The sequence below is a fragment of the Gossypium hirsutum genome, chromosome D12 (genome assembly GCF_007990345.1).
Source record: "Gossypium hirsutum isolate 1008001.06 chromosome D12, Gossypium_hirsutum_v2.1, whole genome shotgun sequence".
Classification (NCBI taxonomy): domain Eukaryota; kingdom Viridiplantae; phylum Streptophyta; class Magnoliopsida; order Malvales; family Malvaceae; genus Gossypium; species Gossypium hirsutum.
This window is the reverse complement of record NC_053448.1, coordinates 6,325,730-6,337,739: the sequence shown is the minus strand read 5'-3', so window position 1 is coordinate 6,337,739 and position 12,010 is coordinate 6,325,730. Positions and strand designations below refer to the sequence as shown.

The 12,010-nt window shown below is 31.0% G+C and overlaps 1 pseudogene; it reads right to left on the bottom strand.

Moving 5' to 3' along the window:
- Positions 1-9,685: 9,685 nt before the first annotated feature.
- LOC107949402 (pathogenesis-related protein 1-like) lies at positions 9,686-10,356 on the bottom strand (annotated as a pseudogene).
- Between the last annotated feature and the right edge of the window lie 1,654 nt (positions 10,357-12,010).

Here is a 12,010-nt window from a genome sequence, read left to right as displayed (position 1 = left end):
CCACCAACTGAAGATATATTTGGGGTAATTGTTGATTATGGCCCTCCTTGTGGTTCAATGAAATTTACTGCTTCTGGTGGTGAGGCAAGAAAATTATTTCCATAATGCAAGCATCTCAGCATGCAAAAGTTTCACTACAGTCCTATTGAGGTGAGCAAACAGTGGAAAAACCCTATTCCCGAATAAGTAAAAGAGCATATTTATCTATCTACATCGTCCAGTTGTATAAGGAAACCTTCCTTATAGGAGCTTATACTATCGCTCCAATTAGCCTTAGCTAAAGCTAGCATGGTCAATGTGGGGCTCACTGTAGGTATTGGTGAAGTAAAAGCGAAGAAGAAAGAGACTGAAAATGGTTATTAATCTATCATGGGGGCACTAGAAAGGGCTCGTGATTTACATAAGCTCTTGGATAAAGAAAACAAGAAATTAGTGGAGTAAAATAGGAGACTACAGGAACGTCTCACCCTTGCTAAAAAATATATTAAAAGATGTCTTGGAAGCGACCATGAAAAATATGAATCAGCTACTTGCTATGGCTAATCTGGTGAAAAGTCATAAAGAGGCTTTGGAAAAGTATAAAAGTAATACCATGCAAAACTTTCAAGACTACTTGTCAGATTTAAAGTCTAACTTCTTGTGACACACTCAAGTAGTTGGCAGTCCCTTCGATGCTCGCAGGGTAAACTTTGATGCTTTTAGTCATCTCACTGGTGCCTAGTTGTCTGTAACAATCTGGTACGGTGGTGTAGAAAAGTACGATTTCAGGTTTTGTTTTAATGAACCAAGTCTGTAAATAATTAATAAAAATATTTAAGGAGTTATGTTACAAATTAATTTAGTCAATGATAATTAATTTAGTTGATTTGAGTAATTAATCTAGTCTAAGAATTAAATTATAAAGTTAGATCGCTATAAATTTTAATTTGAAATTTGTTAAATGGACTAAAATTGCTAGTAGCCCAAAAGTTTAAGATGGCAATAAAACTTGCCAAATTTGTGGCTAAATAAACGTGGTTGTTATGTTATTATTTATTATAAAAAAGAAAAAAAATAAAGTTGAAATGATTTAAGTGGAATGAGAGAGAATATTGTCTTCTCCATCCTTCCACGCACGAGATAAAAAGAGAGAAAAGAAACAAAGGAAATTTGCTTAGGGTTTTCAAGCTTTAACTCACGAATTGGTGAGTGTAATTTATTTCTTTTCTCATAAATTTTATATTTTTCAGATTGGGGAATCATATTTTAACTAACTTGTGTATCAATTTATAAAACTGTTAAGGTTTTAGAAAGTTACCATTAATGATTTTTCTATGTTTTTGAAGTTAAATTGATAGATTTTTAATGTGTACATGAAAAATGACTAGATTTTGAAGTTAGATGTTAGATTTTTTACCTGAGAAAATAAAGTGGATATCAAGTAGAGTTGTTATGAGATTTTGTTAGAAATCGATAATAGAAGGCCTAAAATAGAAGGAAATGAAGTCAGATTATAAATCGACGCTTAGAATGGAGAGTTATGCTTGTTTCGGTTTTAAGAATTTAAATTGAATGAAATGTAAAGTTTGTTTGAGATAATAATTGACTATGAATTGGATGAATTATTGATGGTGTCATTTGTTTATGTTAATTCGTAGTTACTGACGATCCAGTTTCTTCAAAAGCGAAGGAAAAAGCTAAAGTCACTGACAAATAGTTTGAAATTCCCTCTAAGTATCACTATAACTCAACTTACTATAACTCAACTTATTATTTATTTTTCCTTTGAATTTCATTGTCAAGTAAGTTGACAAAACGATGGAAGTTACATATGGGTGGCTAACTAGAAATACAATATTGAGATTGATTATTGTGATAGAGAGTTAAATTGCATAACAATTTGAAATAGTATAATTTAGTAATGTTGCATATTTGGCTTGAACATGAGACGAATCATGCTATGTGTAACACCCTAATACCCAGCCTAGAAGTTAAACCGAGTTTTGAAGGTTCCATTGACCATCGAAGTGGTCCTAAAACAATTTACAAAAGAATTGTGCAAAACTTAATCCAAATACGGTTTGCTTAAATCAAGCTAAATCGTTTAACAAATTATACGTTAAATTTGTAATCAAATCTGATTTAGAAAATTTAAAAACTAGCGTTATGAAAAATTATTCACGGCAGGGAAAATATAATATTTACCATTTGATTGCAAAACACAAACTATTATTGTTTGTTTAAAACTTACATCATATTAAAGTTAAAACAAATTCGAACTCGGAAACTGTAACCAAAACTTCAAATCAAATTATACCACAATCCCTAAAAATGTTACTAATAGTCCAAATGAAAATAATTTAACAAAATTATTGAAAACCTTAATAAATCCAAACCAAATTGAGAAAACCTAAGAAGAAATTTTGATATCTCTGATACCTTAATTCTAACACCAAAACACGAGAATTACCTGAAAGGAAAGAAGTAAGAGGGGGTAAGCTACACAAGCTCAGTGTAAGTCCGAAATAAAAAACAAAAGGCAATTGACAAAATATCGAAACATATATTTCTGACATGCACACGTAGACAATGAATGAACAACTTATAACAGTAATCAAACTTACGAGAAGATTCATGTAACAAACATAACATAGTGATATTGTTTCAATCACATTAGTTACTTAAGACACGTAGAACTATTCAAGTTATTTCACAATTAACCCAACAATCATATAGACAAACTTATGCCCGAATGTGGAATGAATGCAACAGATTAAAATCTCGCCCAACCAACCAAACGCCACTCCAGCCACCCTACACACAACAATAGGACTATAGCAAGCTCGTCCACCCTGCACACCATATAGGACCATGATAGGCCCATCCACCCTACATACTACGTGATATGGAACCAAGCTACTCTGATAATAATAATATGCAACTGAGCTGTCATATGTATAATATAGTGCAGTAAACTACTATATAGAAACAATGCAGTTAAACTACCAATTTAGTCTTCCTTCTCTTCACAACCAATATCCAAAAATTTTATGCAAATTAGTGAATGTACACAGTTCGCTAACAAACCCACAGAAACAATGATTCATACTCAGTTGAACAGATTCAGAGTTGATAACGCTTGTACGCATTTAATAAGAACAACAAGAAAGTATCTCATCTTAGTTCATTTCCTGATTATTTAAACTCAACTCACACACACATACTTAAATCCAAGTTGTAGTAGAGTCCCAAACACAATTACCGAGGGTCAGATTACATAGAATCATAAAATGAGTCAATTTACGACACAAATAAAAAAATCTGTAAAACAGAGCCACATGGCTATGTAGGAGGGCCTAGGCTATGTCGAGGTCTACACACTCGTGTGAAAAGAGGCACACGCCCATGTGACCGAGTTACATGGCCATGTGAGTAGCTCGTGTAACTCACTGTGCATTTTGTACAAAATTAAGAAAAATTAAAAGTAGAATGGACATGACCGTATGGCAAACTCACAGGCCCGTGTGGCTAAGGAACACGGTTGTGTATTCAAGGCACACGTCCGTGTGAGAATCGACAAAATCCCCAAACAGTAGCCACACGACCGTGTGGACAGGCCATGTGGCACTGAAAAATATCAAAATCCCTAACTATGCAGCGACACACGGCTGTGTAGACCGCTCGTATGCGATACACAACTGTGTAGACTGCTCGTGTGCGGTACACACCCGTGTGGCTACCCGTATGACCACGAAACCACCCTGAATTTGACTAAAATTTGTGAGTTCCAACGCCAAATCGACCTATAACCAATATAGTTCAGAAACACAACTGATATATGTTTCTAACGCACTAACAATCGACCAATGCTCCTCAATTATCATTCTAAAACTTGATTACAAAAAACACAACAACCTAAAATAAATTTGATTAGAATGGAATAAACACAACTAAGAGGAAAACCAAACAATACCAAAACCACACACGCTTCTACTCGAATCTGATTTGAAACGAGAACGGAAAAACACGCTACACGCTAACCTCCAATGAGACAAAAATCAACAATGATATTAGAGCAGAAGAAGTAAATTGAAGAACAAATGAAAAGAATTAAAGAATGAAGGAGAAGGGAGAGGGACAAACGTGTATGGAACAAACGTGAGAGTGGAAATGAGGGAAATAAACGTAAGCCGAAATTGAGATATTTCCTCTCTTCAAATTAAATAAAATTAATTATAATTAATTAATTAAAAACTTTTTAAAAAAACTTAAATCAAAACTAGAATAAAATCAATTGCTCATACCAAGACTCGAAGACTAGACCCTAAACACACCCCCAAATCCTAACCACTGAAACAGATACTTAATTGCTAAACCTACTTATTAACCCTAACTACAAACCTCAAAACTTCTAACCCCAAATTCTGAGGTGTTACTTAATTGTTAAACCTACTTATTGACCCTAACTACAAACTTCAAAACTTCTCATCCCAAAATCTAAGGTGTTAAAACTCACCCCTCATTAAAGAAATTTCGTCCCCGAAATTTCCCACTAACAAAACTGTCGTCTAACACTAGTCCCACCACTACGCTCCCGCTGCGCACTTTAATCCCAACGCACTACCATACTATACTCAACCTTAAAATCTCACACGCACCACCTAAACACTTAACTATTAAACCAAAGCAATTTCACTTTACTAACACACACAAAAAACACTATCTAACCAACAGATAGGCAAATCATCCTCAAACAACAGCACACAAAGTCAAGATAACCTACAACCATACTTACCTCAATGTAACCTTCAGAACTCGGTCTAACTTTTAGGTCGAGTATTGGGGTGTTACATTAAGTAAATAATTAATTTTATACTTTAAAACAAAAAAAAAACTTAAATCAAAACTAGAATAAAATCAATTGCTCATACTAAGACTCAAAGACTAGACCCCAAACACACCCTCAACTCCTAACCATTGAGACAAACACTTGATTGTTCAACCTACTCATTGACCCTAACTACAAACCTCAAAACTTCTAACCCTAAATTCTCAGGTGTTACACCATGTTTTATATGAAATGACATTCAATGAAAAAGTTGTTGTTAAGATAAATAGAATGGAAGCTGAACTGAGTTCCCATGCACGTTGACACGTACCCTACTATGGGGGTAACACGTGTTTTCTAGATGTGGGTTTGACTACACGGTAGTGTGAAACCACATTATATGGTCTAATAAGAGAGTGCTAGCACCTTGAATGTGAACCTAAAATACGAACCACTTAAAGTATGGGTCAAGACCCAATCAAGTAATCAGGTAGCGAATTGATAATAATAAGTATCATAACAATTTTAAATTCAAAAATAAGGAAAGACTAGTTTTTTAGAAAAGAAAAGTTAAAATAATTTTATATGATTAAAGAAAACATGATTCCTATTATGAACTCACATTAAAAATGATGAATATTTGCACTACTACACTAATCTATGACGAAATAGAAAAAGTCTTCTTCGATTGCAAATGGGATAAGTTGGCCATTAAATTTATAATTGTACTGGTAAAATTGTTGTAAGTCGGCATCAACAGTCAGAATTCATAATTTTTTAACTAATTTTTTTATAATTTTTAATGTTTTTTATTTTTTATTTTTTAATATTTTTATTAAAATTTAATAATTTTTATCATTCTTATTAATTTTTTATCAATTTTATTATATGTTAAGTCGTGGTTGTGACACGTGGTAGTTTAGCTAAAAAAATTGGGACAATTGACTTTAACGGCCAATTATTAAAGTTAACGATTAAAGAATTTTCTTTTTATGTATTTTGATAATTCAAATACTCAATTAAGTGCAAGAAAAAAAATAGAAACTTAATTAAGTTTTTTTAAAAAGCTTGAAAACACTTTTCATGCATTTTAAAAATTTAATTACCTAATTAAATGCAAAAACAAAAACAAAGATTTATTAATTGTTTTTCTTTAAAAAAGGTTTGAACGTTTTTTACATCTTTAAATTTAATTGGTGTTTTTTTTTTCTTGTTTGGACGGTTGGGAGGAGATGACAACATTGTCATCTCCACTAAGGTTGGTATTTATGCTTAGTTTAAGAATAATTAACCTTCATTAGTTTAATTATATTTATTTAATAAAATATATTAATGTACTAATCATAATTACGAAAGCTTAGTGGTTTTATCATCATTCTCCACTCACTCTTATTTAAAATTGGTTAAATATCCATTTTGGTCTTTTAGATAATTGTTATCTAAGTCTTTAAGTATTTAATTAGTGAGTAGACTTTTATAATTTAATCCTTAAGTTTTAATTTGTTATTTTCTCGGTTAAATTACTTAACCAATCTTCCATATATTTTCATAATAATTCTGTAAATATTTTTATTTTACCTTTACAGACTTAGTTTACGAAAATGAAGTTTTGAAATCACGTTTTTCGACATCACCAAAAATCGGGTTGTTACAGATCCAGTAGTGAAACAAGAAATTTTTTGAGGGGAAAAATATGAATTATAAAAATTTTGGAATTTCAAAATACAATTTTATCTTTATATTAATTTATAATTTTTCCTAGAGGGACTAAAATCATAATTTTACCATCTTAAGATAGCAAAGCTTTTGACCTCCCTGAAATTTAATCTCACTCTTTCGATCCAAAAATCTGTTCAGGTAACGAGAGTGAGAGTTGGGTTATCGTGATCGCTTCTCAATATGGAAGACTGCATTAATGTTTTAGGATAAAGATACGACCATGGTTTGGTAAATGACCACACGAATCTCTCCAACCTATTGTTGAACCCAATAGAGCATATTTTGCACTTTCCTGATGGAAGTAAAGCTGCTAATATTTTCTTCTCAAAGTTTGAGTTGGAACAAATCTATAATAATTTTCACTCTTGTCTTCTTTACCTTCTTACGAAACTTATGAAAATGTAATGGCAGCAATCAATAAAGGTGGGTAAAAATATAAGATGTTAGAAGAAGGATTTTCCCAAACGCCTGGCGGAATACTGGTGTCACTACTATGCTCTCTGAAAGAAACTCTAAAACTATACATGTATTTGTAAGTGCAATTGAAGCTAAATGTCAGAATAGAAGTTGATATCTGATATTGAGTTCGATTGGATAGATTCATTGTTTGAGATTGTGATTGGCAGTAAATGTTGAATTTTTATTTGTTTATTAATATTGTTAGTGAAATTTTGGTGAGATTTTATTATGAGCCTATGAACTTATTAAGCTTTCTGTAAGCTTACTTGTGTGTGTTTATTGTTTCTTGTAGATTGATATATATATATGTTCAGAGGATCGGATCTACATCAACGATCACACTATCCAGATTTACTCCAGTAGATTTTGTTAAACAACTTTTTGATTTATATGGCATGTATAGGGACTTGGTCATTTTGTGTGTATTCTTATGATATGTCTAAGGAGTAGCAAGTAAATATTCGATAATGATTAGTTATTGAAATGGCTATGTAGGAACGTGTTTTGGTGTTGTGTGTGTTTAAATTATAGTTAATACAAAGAAATGATAAAATAGTAAGAATTTGCAATGGAACAGTTTTTGGACAGCAGCATTGACATGATTTTGAAAAATCACCAAAAATGGTAGAAGTTGAATTAGAAGCTGAATAAGATATGAAATTAAAGCTGAATGAGTCTATTTTCACATGAAAGAAATAGAGTAAGCAAAAGAGTCGTATATTTTTAAATATTTGAATTTCAGTGAGATAGGATCAGAATAGCTTTTGAAATCCCTTGTTTTGTCTTTAGAAAATCATTAAAAATTGTACAAAAATAATTTAGAAATATAATTTATATGTTTAGATTCCTTAGTGAGTCTATTTTCAATAGAAACAAACGAGAATGTTATCCGAATTGAGATAATTAATTTTTAGTGAAGAGGGGTCAGAGTTGTCAAACAGTGAAACATGAGAGACTTTAAAGAATAAACTGTACTAATTGGCTAAACCAAAAATTTTGAAAATTTTATGGTAAGAAGATATATGAGTCTAGTTTCAAGAAAATTTAGAGATCTAAATTTCAAGTTTTGTAACTTGAGTTATAATTAAATTAGTGACTGTTGCGCAGGTGGACAGTTTTATTGTGAATAATGAAATGAATTGTTTTAATTTGTTTTAGTATTTGAAAAATTATTAATGTTCCCGGTTTGGACTCGAACTGTTTCTATTGCATGACTTAGGGTCTCGAGATTCCTTTTTAGGGACATATTGAATGAACGTGAGTGAATTAAATTTTTTTTAAAAGCAAGTTTTTATGCTCCGAACTAGTAAGTTAAGTTAAGTAATGCCTCGTGCTCGACTCCGACAACGGTCCCGGGTAAGGGGTGTTACAACGAATCTCTCCAATCTATTGTTGAATCCAGTATAGCATATTTTGCACTTTCCTGATGGAAGCAAAGCAGCTAAAATTTTCTTCTCAAAGTTTGAGTTGGAACAATATTTATTGCTGCCTCTCTTTGTGCCCAATCTATAATATTTTTCACTCTGGTCTTCTTTACCTTATCGCAGTATGAACCTTGCCGCACAAGTTGAATTTATTAGGCGTTGATTATAAAAGGGTTGTTTAACTCTTATAACGTGTAGTCGAAACTTTATTGTATTTATTTTTTTAACATTAGTGAAGTTTTTCTTTTCTATTCATATTTTTTTCTTGATAAAAATTTTTTAGGTAAAATTTATATATTCTTATTTTTCTTTCTTATTACTTTGTAATTGGTTGAATGATTGTAAGGAGTCAACAAAGAAAAAAAAATCAACCTCTCAGTCAAAGAGACAATTTTACGCTTTTTTTTATTTTTAAAGAAATTTCTATTGGACTAAAATCAAAGAGAGAATGTTGAGGCATTTGATTAATTTGGGTTGGGCTGAAACTTTTATTAAACCAAATTGAGACAACTTATTTTGTGTCTTAAAAAATAAATAAAATATAGAAGGGAAATACTGCCTTTTCATAAACCCTCATGAAAATAGTGTTGGTAAACTTAATTTATGTTGTATTGTCATTTGAAATTTTTTCCAAATATTTATTGCATTATGTAAAAATAAGAAATTTTAGGTAAATCTTTTATTGAGATGAGACTCGATTGAAGAGTAACATCAATTCCGTAAAAATTTTAAATATCAATTAGTATACCACATACATACATATGTCGATGTGTGGAAACCATGTATTTAGAATACAGGTGCGCGTTTGAATGTAAGATACAATAAACAATTAAAACATAAGGTTTGAAATTAATTAATAATAACACATATAATATCTACTGTATTAAATTGAAAAAAATAGATTAATTTAAATTAAAACTTTGATTAAGAGGTAGGTTTAAGGTTTTTCCGATGTAATTAACATAGGTTAAAATCTCATCATTTGCATACTTATTATTATTTTTAAATAAAAAGTGCTAAAGTACCTTCAAATATAACTTATTTTAAATACAAAAAGATATTTTTGTAATTTTTCTAACAGAGTTAGTGATCGGTTGAGTCATGACATTAACTCATTGAATGATTTTATTATTAGTATATATTACAATAAAGCCTTGTGTAGCTTGTTGTTTTGGTTGATTGCAATGCATGGTTATTTTTTTCCCGCAAGTTGGTCTTGTAGAATCAATTATATATGATTATAGGATGTATGGGAGACATCATTATAACGAAATTATAAGAGCAAATGATAAGATATTCATTCCTTATTTATTATTTGCCATTCAGTAGGCAAATCAGTACATATATATAGCATTTTTGTTGTAGATAAATAAGTTTTGATTTGGGAGGGCTTTAAGCAAATTAAGGAAGGTTTTTAGTAAGGTTTTTGACCGACGATATTGCCTCGAGGAGAATAGTTGCAAACAATGAAAGTACCGCCATTGTTGCACTTCACCTTAGCACAACCAAGATGGACAGAGTTGCGCCAAACCACTTGAGTATAATGCCCGCAAACCTTACCTGCTGTTAGAGTTGTAATTGTAGTTGGCCTTCTCATTAACCCACATATTTACAGCATGGGTTCCCGATAGGTCAGCACTGCTCCAAGCGAGGTTCTCACCATAACGTCCACCGGAGTGCACAAGGTTGCAATCAGCCTTGCGCTGCTTAGCATAGTTCTCTGCATAGGCAGCTACGGTGTTGTCCCAAGTCATGGGACCAACGCCGACAGCCGCTCGAGCTCTGTTGTGAGCGTTGAGGTAGTCTTGTTTTGAGTCTTGGGCATGGGAGGGAAGGGCCAAGACTAACCCCACGAGACAAGTAAGAGCTAGGGTAGAAACCTTTGAAAACTCCATGTCAGGTTTGATTTTGCTAAGAATATTGCAATGAAAATATATGCTGAGAAATTGTAAGTATGAGGGGTGAAAATAGGTGTTTTGAGGGCGGTATTTATGGACAATTATTAGTTTGGCATGCAGTTGAATGTTCAAACCATGCGCTTACTTTTCATGAATCAAACTATTAATTGTATTATGAATCCAGAAAACCAAAACTGCAATGGTTATACCTTCTATCAATTTATTTTAAATTGTATTGTTTTCTTTACTCGAAAATTAAAATTTTCTATATTTAAAAAAAATAAAATTTCAAAATAATTGTTATGTAATAGTTTCAAATTTTGTTAATATTTTGAGAGGAATTTAGTTAAATAATATGATATTAATTTAAAATCTGACACTTAGATAATTGAATTTAAGCTAATTTAGGTTTTTTTTCCATATTCACAAAGGTGGCACTAGTTTGAAATGAGCACAATTCGAATAGTAAATATTTCTATTTTATTTTTACAGACTTAGTTTACGAAAATAAAATTTTGAAATCGCGGTTTTTGACACCAGAAAAAATCAGGTCTTTACAAATCCAGTTGTGAAACAAGAAATTTTTTGAGGGGAAAAACATGAATTATAAAAGTTTTAGAATTTCAAAATACAATTTTATCTTTATAATAATTTATAAATATTTCTAGAGGGACTAAAATTTAGCATATTTATTGTTGAATCCAATATAGCATATTTTTACGACCATGGTTTGGTAAATGACCACACGAATCTCTCCAATCTATTGTTGAATCCAACATAGCATATTTTGCACTTTCCTGATGGAAGCAAAGCAGCTAAAATTTTCTTCTCAAAGTTTGAGTTGGAACACATCTATAATAATTTTCACTCTTTATCTTCTTTACCTTCTTACGAAACTTATGAAAATGTAATGGCAGCAACCAATAAAGGTAGGTAAAAATATAAGATGTTAGAAAAAGGATTTTCCCAAACGCCTGGAGGAATACTGGTGTCACTACTATGCTCTCTGAAAGAAACTCTAAAACCCTGTTACCCCTCACCACTGTCGTGGGCTATAGTTATTCTTAAGAATGAAGTTTTTCTTTGTATTTGTTCAAGTTTTTCTTGTCTTTGCCTTTATGGAAGATGTTAATAATTTTACTTTTAGTTCTCCATGAAATAAAAAGTTTGGTGCTCTGTCTTTCATCTGCTTCTGGTTTTGCTGTTAAAGTTAAAGACAGTTAACCTAAAAAACTTAGGATGGAAAAATATGATTTTTAAAAAAAATGAAATTATTTGTATAGAATAAATACTCGTGTCTTATGTTATCGTGTTATTTTTAAGATATTATGTATCTATAAAACTTTTATTATATAAAAAATATATATGTAATTGTAAATATGAATTATTGGAGTTTTTCCTTCTTTTTTAGAGATAAATCTTAAAATTATACATAAATTATGGCTTAATGTGCAATTGCATACATGAAATTTTGATTTGATCCAATTCTTATAAATTATTAACACAATTATTGATATAACATCATTTTATGTTTATATATTACATACATAAATAATTATATTTATCCAATACAAAAATAATTTGATGTATTTATTTCTTTAAATGTGCATGATTAAATCAAATTTAAAGTTTCAAGTATATATTTGAACCACAATTAAAGTTTTATGTGTATAATTATACCAAATTAAAATTCGTATATACAA